Below are 20,959 nucleotides of genomic sequence, written 5' to 3' on the forward strand. Positions count from 1 at the left end.
GAAATAATTATCTCCTAAGTTACTGAACACAGAGTGGACTTTGCAGTGCTCAATCCTCCAAATGAAAGTGTATCTGCTCAGTTTATTTTCCATTTTGATAACTGTAGTTGCAAGAACGTATATCAATTCTAATGTGGTATCTTCATTATTTTTTAAACTATTTTTGTGAGACTTCCCCAGCATCTGGAGGGGGCGGGGGCTTGGAGAGGATCTGCTGAGAGGAAGTTAGAGGAGGGGTAGAGCTGCTCAAATAATAGGAGTTCAAGGCTGTCTGTCAGAAGGACTAACAGGAGATAAGTGACTTTTCAGAGCTGTCAAAGGGTAACCTTGTGCATGAGATGTTCTGCTAGTTCTGTTGCATGATAAGCTGGATTTGGACGGTTTCCCTTACCTGTCTGGTGAGTCAGTAAGCCATCAACAATTGAGTGAGGCCGGATCAGGCTCGGACGTGGAGGGCCTTGTGATCAAGATCCTGAACTGTATCTTTCTTTAGTCCAGAAGCCAGTGCAGGCTCATAGGTTGTGGGGGCTGTCATCGGTGTACTTCAGGTAAAGGATGAAGTGAGCTGAGCAGTTGGGGATCTTTTGCAAGTAAACTAATGTTTTTTCCCCCCTCAGGAGACCCAAATCTAGTTAATCTGCCTAATACTACTTCTCCCTCATGTTTTGTCAGTCTTCCACTCCACCGGGTTTCTCCCAGCTTCTCACTCCTTTCATCGCTCATTCACCCTTCATATTTGTTGTTGCTACTTTCTCTTTGTCTCGCCCTTGTCATTTCCTCCTTGTCGCCCCTCCTTTTAATAGCTCTTCCATTCATGCCTCTTTCTTCTTTGATTTCCCTCTCGTGCTTTCTTGCTCCTCCTCTTTTAGTGCAGTTTCCCAGCATCACTCGCTTAGCCGCTCATGTTTCTCTGTCCTTGATGTGCTCGAGTCTGTACAGGTATTGCTTTTCTTATGCCTCATGTCGCCATGGCTTTTTAGGTCGAGCGCAAAAGCGCTGTGGCCTGTTGCAATCTATCTGTGGGCTTTTAACCGCACCCACCGCATGGCCATCACTGTCACTCGTTCATGGGCCTGCCTTTCAAAAATCCTTTGTCTTTGGTAAATGCTTTACGTTTGTCCCTCCTTGGGGCAGTTATGTTACTGCCTTAGCATTGACCTTGTTACATGGATAATTGCATGATTGCTAATGCGTTTGACTGTGAGCAAACTTCTTTTTCCTTTTGTGTCTCTCCTTTGTGGTCATGGCGGCCGTGGTGCTTTTAATTGGCTTGCTAATGTCAACTGTTTTACTTTTGATTTTCAATTTATGTGCAAGAAAAGTCCAGTTAGGAATTTGCAACGCAAATAGCTCTGACTCGAGCAAACACAAGACCCATTGCATTTCAAATGCTTGTTTTTTTCCTGTGGCCGTGGCGCTGTGTAAGTTTGCCACTCCGCTGCTCCCAATGACATTAGAGCTGTTCCATTCCAGTTGTGTTCTGGACCCTAGGACGGTGCGTCATTCTCACTGTCCCTTCTAACCCTTGCAATCTAGTGCACGATTAGCCTGCTGGATTTAAAGCCACAAGAGCTCTAATTTACAGATTTAGGACCCCTTCACTGCTTGTTCACATTCCTCCTTAAGAACACTAGTAAAGACAAAGCTGTTTCTAAAGCTGTTTGTGCGATCTGCATTTTGTCCTTCTCTGCAAAGAAATGTTAACCATAATCAGCATTATTCTGCAGCTCGCAGGGCTGTACTAGAGGTATCATGTCCATTCCACATGCGGTGATCAAGTCTGTATCTCTGGGTATCTCTTGCCAAGTTTTTCATGGGTCTCTGCTTTTTAGGTCTGGCTAAAGTGAGCTTTCTTAGTGGCACAACCTATTAGCACTGTACACCCTACGCAACACAAAGTATGCACTTACATATACACACACACTGAGATCGAAAGGAAGGTTGGACAGACCCCTCACGTCTTTGCCTTATTTGCTTCATCCAATTTTAGACATTGGCTAAGAGGGTTAACCATCAGTTGTGGTATCAATCCACGGCATTTTGCAGATGTGTACACGTTTTTATTTCTGTACAGTTTCCCCATTCGCAACAAGGATAAACGAACATTTGCAATGCAATGGGTCTCGCGTTTGCTCGAGGTAGAGCTATTAACGTTGTAAATTCCTAACTGGACTTTTCTTGCCACTTAAATTGAAAATGAAAAGTAAAACAGTTGACATAAGAGAGCTGATTCAAAGCGACATGGCCGCCATGAGCATGAGCGAGAGACATAAAAAGAAAAGGTTCGTTTGCAGTCAAACGTACTGGCAATCGTACAATTATCCCTGTCAGAGGGACAGTCTGCAAAGCAGTAACAAAACCGCCCTAAGGAGGGACAAATGTAAAGCATTTACCAATGATAAAAAAGGAGTTTTGAAAGACAAGCCCAGGAACGAGTGAAAGTGATGGGCATGCGGTGGGCATGGTTAAAAGCATACAATACTTACAACGCTTGCACGCTCAACCTAAAAAAGGAGTTCCCTGCACACTTGGTATTTTTTTTTTTATTAAAGATGTGTGCAGTGTCAAATAGCATCATGATGCTTCCTGTATTTCCCTCGAGGGCACTGCTGCCCACCAATTGCTGGCTTCCGCTGCTGCAACTTTAGGGTCTGTGGCATTCTTTTCTTGCACCCTCAAGCTCCTTCCACAATTGGATGTCATCCGCTGACTGCCACCCCAAGCTCGTCCTCCTTCACTCTCCATGTGCTTCTGTGGTTTCATTATACCTGTTGTTCCTCCAGCACCTTCGAGGTACTGTTGGGACATCTTTGTATTGCATGTCCTGTGTCCCTATGGCGTGGCAGGCCCTAGTGTGCTTGGACATAGAATAGGGTGTCAATTGAGCAGTAAACATAAGAGCATGCACACTGAAAGACCTACACATACAACTCTGTGTAAAACTGCTTATGCTAACACTGCCTTACTTGACAAAGGGCTTCCTTTTCCAGCGTTTACGTGCTCCTTGTTCCTGTGCTTTCTCCTGCATCTTGTTCTTGGCATGTTCATTCAGCAATAACCTTCTTGAGTCTTGTGGCCAGAGACTCACCATTTGTTGTTCCATACTTAGGCAGGTCACTTCTACTGCTCATGTTTACTCTGGCTTTCAGCTGATGGTAATAATACTTCATGCTCACGAGCAGCAGCTCATTACTTCTCCTGGTGAGTCTTCACTTCGGACTGATACTAGAACACTAATGCTCCTGAATTTTACCAGGCTCCTCACTACCTTTAGTACAATGCCCTTTCCCAGTAACTAGCATTTCTAATGGATATTTCTGCCTACAGGTTCCTCACTTAGTGACTCTCACCAAGTGCCAGTCTAGATCTGCAAACTCTGGCAGTAGCACCATTGGCCTCTGTCACAACTCTTTCCCACTGCTGGACATGAAGATATAGAAATGCTTATATGTAACACCCCTGCACTAAACACCTTCAGTTTTTCAACTTGTTTGTTTTAAAAAAACACATTATCTGTATGCGGGGTTGTCAAACACCCCCACTGAAACTGTATGATTCCAGCCTCAGTGTGCGTGTCACAACAAATGTCAGTCATTGACCTGCAGGTTATCTCTCTTTAGTGCCAGGGCACCAAGCATAATTCGAAGTCCTACAACAATTGCTCCATGTTACATCCGAAGGCCATCAGTGAGCAATTAATTAAACTGTACATTGCCAAGCATAAGGCATGTGGTCAGTCCCACCCTTTGTCCTAAGGCTATTCCCTATCTCGGTCACAATCATTGGGGTAAGTCCAAGACTAAGTTGAATGACAACTTTAAAGGAAAACACAACCAGACCAAGTGAGGCTCTTCACCGCATTCTTTCCCCTGCAAGAAGAGTTCTAATAGTCAGCACTCAATTGGCCCATCTGTTATATCCAGTATTCACGGAGGTCACGCAGCAGCTCTTTAGGAAGATTATTTATCCCTCTGTTGTGCCTTCATGCCCCATGGATCCGTGGTAGCCTCCAATCTGGCTTCTATCAGCGTGGTCCTCCTTTCACAGACATTGTCCAAAGTCAGCTTGTTGTGCCTCAACTCCCATGCCATACGCTTTGCGGGTTGGTCCTTTGTCATGCTGCTCCTTGTTTCAGAGGTGCCAGTACTAGACCAGGCTCTAACTCAGATTTGAGATCCCCTGAACCATGTGTGTCAGAGTATGCAATAAACTAACCCCAACCTGAGTTTGAGGACTATTCTTTTCTTCTCTTGCCTTAGAGGCAGTGTTTCTGGAGGCTCAAACTCTTTGGTTGTGATTCCGATGCCTTTCATGGCCTTGAGCTAGATTCCCACACTGAGGGCGCTAATCAGCAGGCAGAACAATTGCGCCCCCTCATTATGCTGATGCTGACTGGAACCTTGATCTGTAGAATACCAGTGCTTTAAAGACTTCATTAGAGACTGAATTGAATTTACCCTTAGGACCCTTTACAGAGGATAGTGCTTCTTTAGTAGTGGTGGTGCGCAGATCAGTGGAGGTGTTAGATTTGGTGCTTCCTACATTGAAGGCTAAGGCCAACTTTCTCTCTGCAATTTTGCTGTCTGGGACTTCTGCTCCAGACCAGTGCTTTATTTCAGCCAGTGGTTGCTGGTGGGAGGCACCGGCACTTCTTTTTCTGAAACAGACCGCAACAGATTGAAAAACAAACAACGTGGAAAGATGGATAAAGGGAAAAATATAATAAAGGGAGAAAACAGGAGCCTGTAAATGTGAGAGAAAGGGACAGGGAGTGTTTGGTAGTGGATTAAAGAAGTCTGAAGTGAATTCAAGACTACGCAGCTTGGTAATTGGTGCACAGCCAATTGCACCGGCTGCTGGTTTCAGAGCAGAACTTTGGGCACCAGTACTCATTCCATTACAAATTAAGCAATGCTTCAGAGTCTTCACTGCTGTTTATTGAAGCCCTTGCTGAACTCCTTATTGCCACTGGGTTCAAGCCTTGTGTGACACTGCCAGTGAGTCACATTGCAGAATGACACAGACCTGCGCCATATGATCCAATGTTCTTGAAGTAGCTTCTTACTCCAGGGAACCTTTATAGTTTAGGCCTCTATGAACAGAATCAATCTAAAAATGTTTTCCCTCTGCTCCACCAGAAAGCGAATCGAAGAAAATAGAATCTGTGGGCATGAGTCTTCATCGGCTACCTTAGCACTCAAATCTTTGAATGCTTTTTTTTTTTTCTTAGGTCACTGCATATAATAAGTGAGGCTATGCCTGCTTTGTCTGATGACGTTCAGGATTCATGTGCCCACACAATATATGATGGCCAGGACATGGCAAAATATATTTGACCCCCAGCCTGGAAACTACAAATTGTGTTACCCAGGCTATGGATACCAGTGTTGTCATTAGATGCCATGCTTAAACTCATGCCTCTAGGTTTTCCAGCGATGTCCAAACCTCACTTACAGGCATGGCCTTTGATGGGGCTTATTTGTTTGGCAGGAAGGGATATTCTGCCCTAGAATGTTTTAAGGGCAGCAGAGCTAGGGCTCATTCCTTGGGATTGCTTTGGCAGCCATGACAGATCTCGTTCCTTAAGTTGCTTTGTTCTGCCTGCCAATTCCACCAACAGTATCGGAAGTTCTGTAGGTATTAAAGGGGTCCCACCTATTGACACAGACAGTCCATTCAGCAGTTCTGCCTTTTCTTGGTGAACGGGAGTGGTAGTAAAGAAAGTGGTCACCAACAGAAGCAGCAGTCCTCCTTCCTCATTTGGTTCTGCTACCACAAAGCCCCTTTAGTTTCACATCCATCAGCCATTTAGAACCAGTGGGGGGCCAAATCCAACGCTTTCTACCAAACTGTAACTCTGTTATATTTTCCCAGTGGGTCTTTTAAACTGTTCCCAGTCTCATGCTAATCCCTTTGTGTAGTGCTTTGTTCAGGTTCCTCCAGTTATTCCTCAGACTTCAGCAGATCATGTCGCTAATCTTTCCCAAGAATGGAAGTGATGATGTAGCTAACGGAGTAATCAAAACTGTACGAAATATAGAAAAGGTCCCGGGCTGCGAGTACTGGTGCTTTCTGGTCCCCAAAGAGAAGGACAGATGCTTGATTTTGAACCTCTGTCTTGTAGATGTTCCTCAAGGAGAAGTTTACAATGACTGCACTCCATCAGGTTCTATTGGCCTTTCATCCCAAAGAATGGATGATGTCCCTAGACCTTCAGGATGTGTGCTTCCATGTGCTGATTGTGCAGGCCCACAGGATGTATGTCTGCCCTGTGGTGGGGTAAGTTTGCTTCCTATTCATCTTCTGACTTTTCAGCCTGATATCAACTGCTTGGGTTAATACTAAGGACATCATTGGTAAGGGCCCATCTTCTTAGGTTGGAGATCTACATATTGGGCTCCTTGGTGAAAAAAAAAAAAAATCCCAAAGTAGATAATATTACCACCGCGGTCTGCGACCATCTGAAATAATCCACCCTTCAGTAGCCATCTTCGAGGTACAGGAAAATGGTCCACCTGTCAGTATTCCCCAAGGCCCAATCAATTGTATTTCAGCCCTCTTGGGTAGAACTCAAGGGGCATTCAGGAACCATTCCATGTAGAAAACAATGGCAGTATTTGGGACATTTAGCCTAATGTGAAACTCCTGTGTGCAGTTCATGAGAATTTTACAAATGTATGACCACAGCCATTTTTCTGTGGATATTCAGTTAAAAGGCTAATTTTAAAGGTCCCCATTTGCAAACATATTTGGACACCTAAGTGTCACCTAGCTGCACAAATGTCCTCAATCTGATATAGACATCTAACCCCAGATGCCTTACCTCAGAATTATCCTTACGCGTCAGACAGGATCCCGAAATTCTTGAGCAAAACCCTGCATGCCAGTAGGTGAAGTCAATTGCGTCGTCTGCATCGCCTGCAATGAATGCGATGTACGCGGTGCCTACATAGGCTCCACCCCAGCATTCTGACAGTTATTTTCTTTCTTTACCAGTCAATGCAGATCTGGAATAGATACCTCCAGTCACTTTTTGACTGAGCTTTTTTCAACATTTTGAAAATCCTTTCTCTTGATATTTGAGGGATGTCACCCAAGAAACCAACAGGTTTTAAACCCACATGTCTGTGACTGACACACACTTGGTTTGTTTGTGGTGCTTGGAGCAGAACTACTACTCCAAGGCCTGTAATGACTGTCACACCATTAACTTGAAGGTGCTCAGGGAACATTTCCTGAAGCTCCTTGCCACCTGACGTCAGAAATTGTTCTTTAACTTCTCTGTGCCGGTCCAAGTTACCAAGATGAGGCATGGGAGCGATAACACCATTCGAGGCCTTGCTCCTCTGCGGAGCCTGTGTCTGGGTTCACTCCACACCTCCCAGAGCCCTAGGTACCTCTGCCTAACTCGAGGAGTTCTATGAGGCCCTGAATCTCATATTTGGGCATCCAACCAATTTGGAGTGCCTTCAGGCCCTGTGGGTTCATGAGGAGCCCCTACTGGATTCCCTTCTGCGGGTTCACCTTCGGTGCTAGTCGGAACCCATAGATCTGGTTTTGGATCTTGAGTGACTCCCCTCTGCGAGATGATGACCTTCCACGGAGCACGCTCCAGTGCACTTGTTGCTGGCACCACTGACCCATTTGTTATTCCCGAATCCTATATTGAGCTGAATCTGTGTTGCCCGACATTGACTCCGGCTCAAGCCAGTACCATGCCTTTCAAGTCAGTACCTTCTTCTTTTGATAGGCCTGGAGAGGGAGGTGATAGGGAGGGGTTTGAGGCCACTTATTTGTTCCATCACTCCCTAGATGATCCAGAGGACCTGGTTTGACGAACTGGCCGATGCCAGTGGGTTAGAGACCTCACTGGACAGTGGCATGGTCTCTCCTTCTACTGCTTCTACATAGGAGGGGGAGCCTCTTTTGCAGTGGCGGTGCAAAGGGCTGCTGAGGTCCTAGACCTTTAGTTGCCCTCAGTGCTAGTCAAGACGAGCTTCTTGATGGAGGTGCTTCATCTTGGAAATACTACTTCTGAATCTCTTCCTCCCATTCAATGAAACTCTCAATGATATCCTACTTGGGGCCTGGTCCAGCACAGGAGCTCTTGTGCATAGGACAGTTGTCCACCACCTTTACTCCGCTCTTGGGGACCTCAGTTTCCTCACCCAGCACCCCTCCCTGGAAAGCTTAGAGGTTCAAGCCTCAATTTCTAAAATCAACCCTGGAGTGTTCTCTTCTACTTCACCAGATAGGGAATCCAAAATGCTGGATATCTTTGGCAAGAGGAAGTTCCACCAGCCTTGCACTGCAGTCGATGAACACCGCATGCCTTTTGGGCCAGTACACCAACACTATTTGGGACTTGGTTACGCAAGTGCTGCCCATCGTCACGGATGAAGACGAGGCATAGTCACCAAAGCAATTTGTGACAGGTGAGATGCAGCAAAGTTCCCCAGATGTGTGCTGTACACAACTGACTCGCTAGGCAGAGAGATTGTATTGTTGGTTTCCCCTAGACGTCACGCCAAGTTGAGAATCACTGGCTTTTCAGGGGATGTCAAACTTCCTGAAAAGGCAGACTTAGTGCAGGAGAACTTTAAAGACAGCAGAGCTACAGCCAGGTCTTTGGGCCTCTCCATGACCCCCTCGCCAACCTCAGCCTGCCTATGGCCTTTTCTGTGGCTATGGGAGGGGCCTACCAATCACATTCTTTCCTGCAAAGCCACCAAGGCCAGTAGGCTTTTCAGCCTTTTCGTGGCCACAGATGTAGTTTTTCACAAACACATCAGGATACCAGCCAAAGGTCGGGCTAGTCCACCATTCCCCCATCAGTCACAGTCTCAAACCCCCTTTAACAGGCAGTCCATAACATCCAATAAGTGGGTTTTACAAATCCTCCAAAGGGGCTACACCTTCCTCTTCTTGCAACTGCCCCACCAATGCCACCCACCTAGGACCAGCTGATGGAGAACTATCTCTCCTTGCTCCATCAGGAAGTGTTGGCCCTTTTGGCCAGAGGGGTCATTAAGAGGGTGCCAGGATCAGAAGTAAGATGTAGTTGCTATTCCCGCTACTTCTGGTGCCCAAAAAGGATGAAGGCCTCTTTCCTGTTCTAGACCTGCACTTTCTTAACTTCTTCCTGAAGAAAGAGAAGTTCTGTCTACCCTGGATCCTGGAGACTTGATGGTAGCATTGGACTTGCAGGACCCATAATTCCACATCCCTGTCGTGCCTGCCCACAGATGTTCCCTAAAGTTCATGGTGGGCCAAGAGCACTCAGTTTGCAGTGTTTTCCTTTGGCTTTGCCAGAGCCCTGCGGGTGTTCACCAAGGTGATAGCAGTTGACAGGGGTTTGAGTCTTTCCCTACTCGACGATTAGCTGTTGAAGGTGGGCTCGTCCCAGGCAGTCTTCTTCCATCTCCAGACTTCAACGGACCTCTTGCATTCACTGGGTTTCACTTTAAATGTGCTGATGTCACACGTGACTTCCTCTCAGATGCTCCCTTCCATTGGAGTTGTTTTGGACACAGTGCAGTCTTGGGCTTATCCTACCTAACAGCGAGTCCAGGTATTCGGGCTATGATTATGATGTTTAAGTCTCTATCCTAGATTTTGGTGAGTCTCACTGGGAGTCTGTTGGGCCTCATAGCCTCCTGTATCCTGCTGATGACACATTCCCATTGGCATATGTGGACTCTGCAGTGGTACCTGAAGTTCCAGTGGGGGCAGCATAAGGAGAATCTCTCTGACATGGTACAAATCTCAGAAGGAACTGCAAAAGACCTGCAGTGGTGGCTAACGATTTGCGAATGGGTCAGTAGTACACCCCTCTCCCTTCCCCGACCAGAGCTGGCTATAGTGACAGATGGGTAAATCCTGGGCTGGGGCACCACCTGGAAGAGGCAGAAATCAGAGGACTCTGGTCTCCAGTGGAGTCTAGGCTCCATATCTACCTGCTACATCTGTGGGTGATCCAACTTGCATTGAAAGCCACCCTCCCTTCTCCCAGTGGACAGCTAATTCAGGTGCTCACAGACAACACCACTGCTATGTGGTTCTGCAACTAACCGGGCCAGGTAGGGTCGTGGACCCACGCTTGGGTGGTGGAACCGGTGCAGCCGCACCTGACATTGACTTAGTTAGGAGGCGCTGTGTTTAAAAATAACTTATGGGTTTAAAAGCACGTGAACATGTGGGTCCAGCAGTTTTCAGGCAACAATAAAAATGTCAAGAGAGCTCTGGTGATTATTGCTACTGCTGATGAGAGATCAGAATTTTGTCTAGTGGCAGTTTTGACTTATCATAAAGTAGCACCGACAGATAATGTGCCTCCTGCAAAGAACATGTACCATGCAGATCACAAAACTGAGTGTGGATACTATGATTAGTGCTTTAAAAAATTAAATGTATTTCAGAGAGGGATATGAAGAGCTGAGTGGCATTGTTGGAGAGTGGTAGTGAGGGAATTTATGGAGTAGGTCAAGGGGCGGGATGCTAAAAAGTCTGTTGCACTAGGTGTCACCTGCGCTAAAGCTGGCGCTGCATGGACTCTGACAAGAGGCCCTGTGTCTCTGGACATGGCTGGAGCACCAGGGCATTTCCCTGGTGGTTCAACACCTGGCAGCCTTTCTAAATGCCAGGGTGCACAAACTCAGCCGTCAGTCGTGAGCAGATCATGAATGGTATCTCCATCCGGACGTGGTGCAAGGTCTCTTTCAAGATTGGGGAGAGTCTTGGTTAGATCTGTTCGACACTGCAGAGAACGCACAGTCAGCAGTTCTGCATGCTGGAGTTTTCACGATGACTGTCACTCTGAGAGGCTTTTCATCTTGAATGGAGCTCAGGCCTCCTGTACACCTTTCCATCGAGACCACTCCTGTCCAGCGTTCTCAAGAAGATCAGGAACCACCAGGCCCAAACCATTCTTGTGGCTCAGGTTTGTGCACGGAGAGCACAGTATCCCGAACCCCTGAGGATGAGCATCGGTCCTCCCATCAGGCTGCTCCTTTGGGAGGATCTTCTGTCGCAGCCATAGGGCAAGGTCTTCCCCCTAACTTGCATACCTTCTGCCTTCATGTGTGAGGATTGAGCAGTCACAATTTCCAGCTTTCAGTTATGTGCTGTTATTCTGGCAGACAGACATCTGTCCACCAGGACAGTATATGCCTGCTGTTGGGACACATTTGTGACATAATGTGCATCCAGTAATACTGACCATCTCTCAGCAACCCTCTCCCAAGTTTTATTGTTTGTTCTTTCTCTGGACCAGCAGGACTCTGCTCTAGGCACTGTTAAAGGTTATTTGTCAGCCATCTCGGCTTTCTTGTGGTTGCCAGACACATCTTTTTTGTTTGCCATCTGTTCTTCATCTTAAGGGACTTCAACACCTGTTCCCTCCAAGACCATTCATCATGCCCCAATGGATCTCAACCTCGTTGTGACATTGCTCATGAGCGTGGCCTTCGAGCCCCACTCAGTTGCCCCACTTGCCTGCTCCCCATCAAAATGGCTTTTCTGGTGGCCTTAACATTGGTCAGGAGTGTCGGCGAACTGCAAGCACTCTCTGTGCCTCTCCCTACACAGCTTTTTATCCAGACAAATTGGTTCTGTCTGAGGACCTGTGCTTGCTTCCTTCCGAAGGTTGTGACACCTTTTCATATAGGCCCGAATATCACCTTGCCTATCTTCTTTGCTCTGCCCCACCCTTATGAACAAGAGGAGAGACTCCACCACCAGGATACAAACAGAACATCATCGTTCTACCTTGATCGTACCAAAGAGTTCTGGAAGGATGACCAACTGTTCCTTGGGTATGTCTGGGCAAAGAAAGGGAAGGCTGTGCCGAAATGAACCATCTCACGATTGATAGTGCTCTGCATAAAAATCTGCTACACATTGGCCAGAAAGCAACCACTGAGGTGCTTGCATGTTTATTCAACTAAAGCTACGTCCGTGAAACCTCGTCGAGTCCCTGTACTGGACACCTGTGAGGAAGCATTGTGGGCATCACAGCATACATTAACCAAACATTATTGTTCGGACAGTCAGATCTGTTGTGATAAAAGTTGAGACCAAAAAGTCCTGTAGGACCGAACTGGCAAATCCCCCTGCAGACCCATTTCCTGGAGGTATTGTTTGGGTATCTATTCTAAGGTAAAGAATCTGTGGGTAGGAGGTCTTTATCAGGTGAACAAGTTACATGCCTTTGTTAACACCTTATCTGGTAGAGAGTTTATCTATCTGCAGATTCCTTACTAACCGTCCCATCATCCCCACTCTGCATACTGATTTCTCACTAGGGCTACCCTTCTGAGGGCGTTAGCATTGCACACCAGTACATCAGAATTGTTTGTGGCTCCATGCTTCTAGTTATATGGGCACTGCACATGTAACATCCGGCATGGACGACCATGGCGTTCAGTCGAAAGATGCCACATACCATTGCACAGGAGTGCTGCTTAAGAATTTGTTGATCAGTGTGATGCTTGAGGCTAATTCTGAGGTAAGGAATTGACTGTAAGTCTCTACCAGATAAGGCATTAACCAAGGTAAGTAATTTGTTCTTTAATGGAAGATTCAGTGGTGCATTTTCCAGTCACTGATTACCAGAACATAAATTCACAATTTTCCATGTCCAATTTTCCATTTTCCTAGCCTAATAGGGGCTAGTTGTTCACATTGCATAGCACGGTGACCTCTCAAATTAACTGTTCCCAAACATTTGCCAGACACTTTTTTTTGCCTGCTCTTCACCCCCCCCCCCCATCCCCTTCCCACCCCTTGATGCCTGTATTTTATTTAATGTTTTTTTTTCAATCTCCTTGATTCTGGATCATTGCCATTTCAGTGGCTTGAAATTGAGTTTGCCTGTGCCTTATCTTTATCATTAGACTCGCAAATTAAGTGGCCTGGTTTTCACTTCTCGACTGTCTCATTAATAGGAGTGTGACATAATTCATCTTTAGGACGGACTGGGAGGCATTCCCTAGCCTTTCCAACTTACTTCCTCAGGATTTGGCTAGAGACAGGGTATGGAAGGGTCTAAGGGCAACTTATCACTGCCTTCAGTTCTTCTCTAGCCATTCCCACTGGCCTGATATAGTTGTTGTGTAAGTTGGGGGGGGGGGGGCGCATGGCAAGAGCATCCTGGCTTCTAACTTTTCCTGACTCCACCAACAGAAGAAATGAACCAGGAGGTAGGGATTAAAAAGTGAGGAAATAATTTTGTTTGTAGTACACCTCTTTCGTATCTCCACTTTATTGCTTACTACTCATGTTGTTTTAGACAGCTCTTTCTGTTCCAAATGCTTCTTTCTCCATACGAAGCATTATGAGAGGAAGACGCATGTCTGTATTTTTTCTTACTTGGTGTGTGTCCGGAGCCTTTGCAAGGGCACATACCTCTCCTACTTCTCACAGTGCAAAGAAGGAACTGTTTGTCTGAGCACTAGCAATGAACCAGATATCTTAATTGTTTCATTGGATGAAGGAAATAGACATTTTCCGTTATTGTGGCTCTAAACCAACATGCACGTTTTTTGGCGGAGAATCATGTGAAACCTCTGGTATCTGATGGGAAGCTGTAAATTGCTGTGCTCCCAATTTTGCCTACTTTCACCTCAGGGCAGATTAGTCAAGAATTTTGCAAAGAGAGTTAGAAAAAAAAGAATAACAAGGCTTTTCTCAAAGAAAGCCAATCCACAGAAATAAAATACCATTATTTCTCTCAGATGCTTACAGTCACAGATGTGTACAATTGGTAATTTATTCATAACCCACAATACCCAAAGCCAGCAATCAAGTTGTGGTTTATAGTATTTTTTCATTGTGTACCGATTATGTATCACCTGATAACAAAACATATCACAAACGTTGCCAAGAATCTGAGTTTTGGAACACAGGTTGTTGATATTGATTCAAATCCTGGATTACCTATAATTTCAGTTGATTCTGACATTGTTTTTTCAAAAAGTATTTTTGTGGACACGGACTTGCAATGGGAAACCAAGTGACTGTAAAGAGATTCAGAGAACATTCAGTAGATGATTTGTCCTATCTTCTGGCATTTTGACACTTTTTTCAAATAAAATGGCACCCCATATGCAAGTAGGCCAGTTGCCAGGAACAGAAAAGGCCAAAATATGTGATTGTGGAAAGCTCAACGAGGAAGGTTCAACTTCGGGTAGCTGTGGCACTTGAGCTAAAACCTGGAAGACACCTAGGGAAATCTGCCAATCTCAGACCTTTCTGAAATCTAGACATCTGAGAGAGTCAAAAAGTGGTGTGGCTTGCATGATGCTACCAATCTTCTTACCTAGAATGCTGTTCAAATATTCCTTAAAAAAGCAGAATTTCTTTACATTTGTGTCACAGAATGTTTTGGAATTTGTGATGAATAAGCAGATGTCCCACCAACCTCAGTATTAACGCATGTTCACTAATAAAAACAGTAACTTGTGTGGATGTACCTGTTAAACCCAGTAGAAACAGGCCAAACGGTGAAACTGTGAAGTCAATGTGGTAAAAGTGTTGTCTTATTCCTGTCCTGTGTAATAGGACTGATCATATTTGTAGGACCCCATGTATATCTGGAGTAGTGTGAGGAAAGTTGGATTTCATAGGTTTACAGGCTTGTGCTGATAGATACCTTAGTTTGTATAGAGTTAGAGGGCATGTAGGTTTTTACAGCTCACAACAGAGACTCGATCACAACACATTGATCTGTGCCAATATTACACAACTGATTGTACGAATCACATCCTCAGGGAAAACCCATCCTCCATCTTTAGGGCACCATTTTCCTTAGTGTTCCCGAAAACTTGTTAGTCAGTTTGAAAAATACAACAAAATATTAAGCAAGTGTGTTTGAGTAATGAAAAAAAAAACTACATATTTTCCATTACATCTGTATGGTGCATTGAGATACTGAAGTGAAGTCTGCACAATTCTTAGCCCTGAAAGTGAGAGAAAAAACCTTGCTAGTATGGGTGCACAACAGGACTAAACTACATGTGATTTTCTGTTCTTAAAAGTTGAAGCAGAATAAGGTTGAGGTGTATAAAATAATATATATAATATTATATATATATATATTAAACAGCCAAATACGAGTGTCTTTTTATTTTGCTGGCATTTGAGAAAGGCATTTAGCTGAAACGCGTCATGCTGGGGAAATGAACTTAGCTGCAACCTGGAGAGTGCTCCTTTATGGCTTTGAAGGAAAGCCGGTTTTGTTGATAGATAGATATATATATATATATATACATATATATATATATATATATATTTAGGACTATATTTCAATAAGAAATCAATTGTTTTTGGGTGCGCTAATAACTTTGGTGCTGTTTCATGAATCTTCACAGAACTTCCTAAAACAAAAGACTCATCCACCTCAGCTCCTTCCTGGAAAGTTTTGAGGTGATCCTTCAAGTGGAGGAAAGACAAAAAGGGTGGGGTGCGTCCTAAAACCCATTTCCTCCATGGTGCTCACTGAGGCGCACTGTGATGGACATTCTACTTCGTGTTACCAAAGGCTAAAAGGACATTACAATTAGGTGAGAACGTCAGTTAAGCATAACGTTTTAAACTAACTAAATCACTGAAATTCACCAGTTATAGTTTTCTTAGGTAACTAAAACTGGTGCCATTGTGGTGAATCCATTTAGTTCCCCACTAGGCATAGGAGATAGCTTAGCCATCGGTTTGCAGGTCTGTTTTTTTTTACCTAGTAACCTTTTACCCACTTAGCATGCTCTGTTTTATCCTATTTATTTCATTATTTTGGTTAGCACTTTTGCAGCTGCTTACATTTTATAAGAAATGTTTTGCCTTTTGTTATCGGTGCCATTCTGAGAAGGCGTCATTATCGGTGATGTGCGTAGGTATTGTCATCATGTCCCTTTCACTCTTAAGTTTGACAGGAAAATTGTGCACAGTTTTTAGGGATTGTTTATATATTTGCCAACACAAGTCTGCTATATTATCAGTTGTTTCTGTACATACCTGCATCAGGGATCCTGCACGAGCCATATAAATACACCTCACATGGCAAGGTCATTAGAGGGGTTCCTTCCAGATGCCATCTATTCTGCACGTCACCTTGCTGTAGAACTCAGCCTTTGTGTCTTCACAGAGTCTGACCTAGAGACCTCATTCCAAGGTAATGAGGGATGAGGGGGCATCTAATGGACGTGATGCTGGCATATTAGGGTTTATCAAACCCTCGCTCTCGTTAGGGTAGAGATTAAGCTCTCTTTGCTAGGAATTACACATCTTATGTTTATTGCAATATGGTGGGGTTTTTCATATTCGCAACGCTCATCTTCACGATTTCGCTTTTGTTTTTGCTCATCATCCTAAACATTGCAATTCATACATTTTACTGTAGATTGCAGTCTTTCCAGTAAATGTATTAAACTCGCCTGAATCTCCTTTATTGCTTGTGTGTATCTGAAATGTATTGCTAACAAGAAAAAGGGTAACTTCCGTTCCACCACGACTCCCCTGAGAAGTCTCATCTAGAGTTCAGCGTAAGCCTGTCAGAAATTACCTTTACTGTCCAAGTTTGGTGAGGTACTGCTTGTGAGCCGGGAAGGTTGGACCCACAGTTGCGACTTGTAGGAGTGACTCATTTGCCTACAAACGGAAGTGCTGTCAGTCCTAAACCAGCAGTCTCACCAAGGAGCGAGAGTCAATCTTCGACACCATGCACTGCTTCTACCGTTGCATATTACATCACTTATGACGTGTTCAATGACTGCATTGATGACATCACTAATGACAACTGAAATTACATCATTGATAACACTGCGGGGCGAGGGTGCAAATTATAGTTACTTTAGATAACTATTACTTGTGAATTTCAGTAGCTTTACTAGAACATCCACTCAACCTTTATTGTAATCTGTGTGTGTATACATATATATATATATATATATATATATATACATATATATATATATATATATATATGTGTATATATATATATATATATATATACTTTTTTTTATATATAAAAAAGGGGGTGTATGGAGAAACATTAATACACTTACTCCCACTTATACAAATAAAATATTTTAAAAGATGAGAGGGGTCTGGGGCTTTTACTAGGCCCACTTTGAAATTGCTGACGTAATCTTGCTTACTTTTATATTATGCGTGTCACTCAAAATTACTCTAAGTCACATAATTTTGCGGCAACAGTTTAGCAGGAGTGCACATGAACAACATAAAGAACCATAACCTGAGCGGATGGTGTTTTTTGCGCTATACTTTTAGCACAAAATGTGTCAAACGCTGATTTTGCATTTTGCTAAACTTTTCTGAAATTTCATGTAATTGTGCAAAAGCATATAATTCGATAGTCGCACAACCCTAGGTTCTACCTGACCAAAAAGGCACTAACATATACAGTATATATAGGGACGTGATTGGACTAGATGTGATAGGTTTTATGGTTTAGTGGTGTCTTTCTGTGTTGGGTTGAGATTTTTTTTAAAGGGTTCAGAGATACGTTTATGTTTAGGATTAAGTAGTTTTTAAGGATTATGGGTTAATCAAACATTTTAAAAATGTTAAATAAGAGAAATAAACATTCCTTAATTAAAATAATTATAGCATCCATAATTAAAATATCAAAATATATTATGCGGAAATTATGATATTTAGAAATTAACACTCCTAAGTAAAAGCTTCTGAAATCTTGGTAGGTGAAATAGTTATGTTCCACCACTGACCTGCCTTAATACTGAAAGGATTAAAATAAGAAATTTGTATAGGCACATTTTTAAATGTATACCCCTTTCCTTGAAACAAGAGTTAACTATTTCTATTAACTATGACTTCATTCTATCTGGCTATTTTCCTTATAACTGCATTTGAGTCCTGTTAATACATTAAATATTCTTTTTAGTGTTCTCCTTAGGTGTGTACTACCGTATCATTTCTCTAATTCTGTTAATTATACCAAATTACATATATATTATTTTTTTTTGTCAAAGTGGATTACAATGTACTGTTATGTGCTCTAAAAATAAATGTTCCTGCTATGTGTATTAGTGCAATCTTTATCAAAGGCTTGTGTGCCAAGCTAATCAGCAGCAGGCTTCCCAGTATGTTCCATTTCGAAACACCCAAGGATGAATTTCCTTTGTGTTCTATTTTACACGGTAATGAATGTTAAATGAAATGAGAGATTACCCGGCCATCTGTTTAGCACCATTTAATAAAGTACTTCTGGTTAGCGTTGCTGACTGTTAACGTTTAACTTGCACCTCGTACCGCCGACTGTTTTGGATCACAGGGCTGATTTCTTGCTTATACATGATATCATTGAACAATGCTCCTTACCCACCCACTGTGGGACCTCATAATTATGTTCACTAGCTCTCTGTTACCATCCAAACGTAATCACTCATTTTATAGGTTTTTTAAAATAGTTTTATAAACCTCGCAAGGAATGTCCCATGGTAACCTTATATCACTTTTTATTTTAGAACTCTGTTTACTCCATCGACCTAATTAAAAGGTACGTTTCTACCCCTTGGGTAATCGTGCAGACTCACAAGTCTGGGTGATATAGCTTTACAGACTGCTGCTAGGGCTGCGAGGGCTATAGCAGGTGTTAGAGGCTCTGCCCCAAGTTGAAGGCCAGAGCCTCAGGCTGAGGATATAACATCTTTAAGGCTATGGAACATTTTACCCCCTGAGGACAGAATATTCTGAATTAAAGAGACAAACATGGAAATGCTGGAGCAGAAGGCTTTAGTAGCCCTAAGCCTTTTCATTGTCTTCAGTGGCGTTCTCACCATTCTGATGTTCTACTTGATGCACACCAAAGCAGTCCTTACACCCAAAATACACACCATCACATATGCACATGAAAGCACCAAGCTAGTGATGATCGAACTAAAGCTATCCAAAATTAGTATAGATCTGTGATGAACTACGCAAGACCAGGGAGTGGAGATGGAGAAAATCAAACAATGTTGCAAGGCATACTAGTGGCAGTACAGGATTTCACAAATATCTGTAACTTAATGCGAATTACATGCACCCTCGCAATGCACTGTGTTGTCATCAACGTTGTTATTTCAGATGTTGCAGCAATCTTATCAATGATGTCATAGAATATATTATGAGTGATGTAATATGTAAGATAAGTAGCAGTGCATGTCGAGGGTTCAGGCTATAGTTACTTGAGATAACTACAACTCGTGGATTTCATTGTTTCTGTTAGTTTAAAATGGTGTGTTTTAACCCCTTAGCTGCTGGGCCTTTTCCCCCCCCAGTGCTGAGCCCTTTTTTGGCTATTTGGGGTAGTTCGCGCTTAGGGCTTCATAACTTTTTGTCCACATAAGCTAACCACGCCAAATTTGCGTCCTTTTTTTCCAACATCCTAGGGATTCTAATGGTACCCAGAGTTTGTGGTTTCCCCTGGAGGAGACCAAGAAAATAGCCAAAATACAGTGAAAATTTTGTTTTTTCCAAAAAAATTGGAAAAAAGGGCTGCCGAAGAAGGCTTGTGTTTTTTTTCCCTGAAAATGCCATCAACAAAGGGTTTCTGGTGCTGAAATCACTATCTTCCCACCTTTCAGGAACGGGCAGACTTGAATCAGAAAACCACATTTTTCAACACAAATTTGGCATTTAACTGGTACATACCCCATTTTTACTATATTTGGTGCTTTCAGCCTCCTTCCAGTTAGTGACAGGAATGGGTGTGAAACCAATGCTGGATCCCGGAATGCTAAACATTTCTGAAAACTAGACAAAATTCTGAATTCAGCAAGGGGTCATTTGTGTAGATCCTACAAGGTTTTCCTACAGAAAATAACAGCTGAAATAAAAAAATATTGAAATTGAGCTGAAAACAACAGCCATTTTTCTTTGTTTTACTCTGTAACTTTTTCCTGCGATGTCAGATTTCTGAAAGCAATATACCGTTTTGTCTGCTGGACTCTTCTGGTTGCGGGGATATAAAGGGCTTGTAGGTTCATCAAGAACCCTAGGTACCCAGAGCCAATAAATGAGCTGCACCCTGCAGTTGGTTTTCATTCTATACTGGGTATACAGCAATTCATTTGCTGAAATATGAAGAGTGAAAAAGAGGTATCAAGAAAACCTTTGCATTTCCAAAATGGGATCAAGATAAGGTTTTGAGGAGCAGTGGTTATTTGCACATCGCTGAATTCCGAGGTGCCCATACGAGCATGTGAATTGCAGGGCATTTCTCAAATAGACGTCTTTTTTACACACTCTCTTATATTTGGAAGAAAAAAATGTAGAGAAAGATAAGGGGCAATAACACTTGTTTTGCTATTCTATGTTCCCCCAAGTCTCCCGATAAAAATGATACCTCACTTGTGTGGGTAGGCCTAGTGCCCGCGACAGGAAATGCCCCAAAACACAACATGGACACATACTATTTTTTTTATAGAAAACACAGCTGTTTTTTCCAAAGTGCCTACCTGTAGATTTTGGCCTCTAGCTCAGCCGGCACATAGGGAAACCTACCAAACCTGTGCATTTTTGAAAACTAGAGACCTAGGGGAATCCATGATGGGGTGACTCGTGGGGCTCTGACCAGGTTATGTTACCCAGAATCCTTTGCAAACCTCAAAAAGTGGCTAAAAAGACAAGTTTTCCTCACATTTCGGTGACAGAAAGTTCTGGAATCTGAGAGGAGCCTCAAATTTCCTTCCACCCAGCGTTCCCCCAAGTCTCCCGATAAAAATGATCCCTCACTTGTGTGGGTAGGCCTAGCGCCCGCGACAGGAAACGCCTCAAAGCGCAACGTGGACACATCCAAATTTTTGGAAGAAAACAGAGGTGTTTTTTGCGAAGTGCCTACCTGTAGATTTTGGCCTCTAGCTCAGCCGGCACCTAGGGAAACCTACCAAACCTGTGCATTTCTGAAAACTAGAGACCTAGGGGAATCCAAGGAGGGTTGACT

At 43.5% G+C, this 20,959-nt stretch overlaps 1 protein-coding gene across 4 annotated transcripts in view; it reads left to right on the forward strand.

The window, feature by feature from the left end:
- The window catches only part of YES1 (YES proto-oncogene 1, Src family tyrosine kinase), a 321,603-nt gene that overhangs the window by 183,110 nt on the left and 117,534 nt on the right, over positions 1 to 20,959 (forward strand). The window lies entirely within an intron of this gene.

Source organism: Pleurodeles waltl, chromosome 2_2 (genome assembly GCF_031143425.1).
Source record: "Pleurodeles waltl isolate 20211129_DDA chromosome 2_2, aPleWal1.hap1.20221129, whole genome shotgun sequence".
Lineage (NCBI taxonomy): Eukaryota > Metazoa > Chordata > Amphibia > Caudata > Salamandridae > Pleurodeles > Pleurodeles waltl.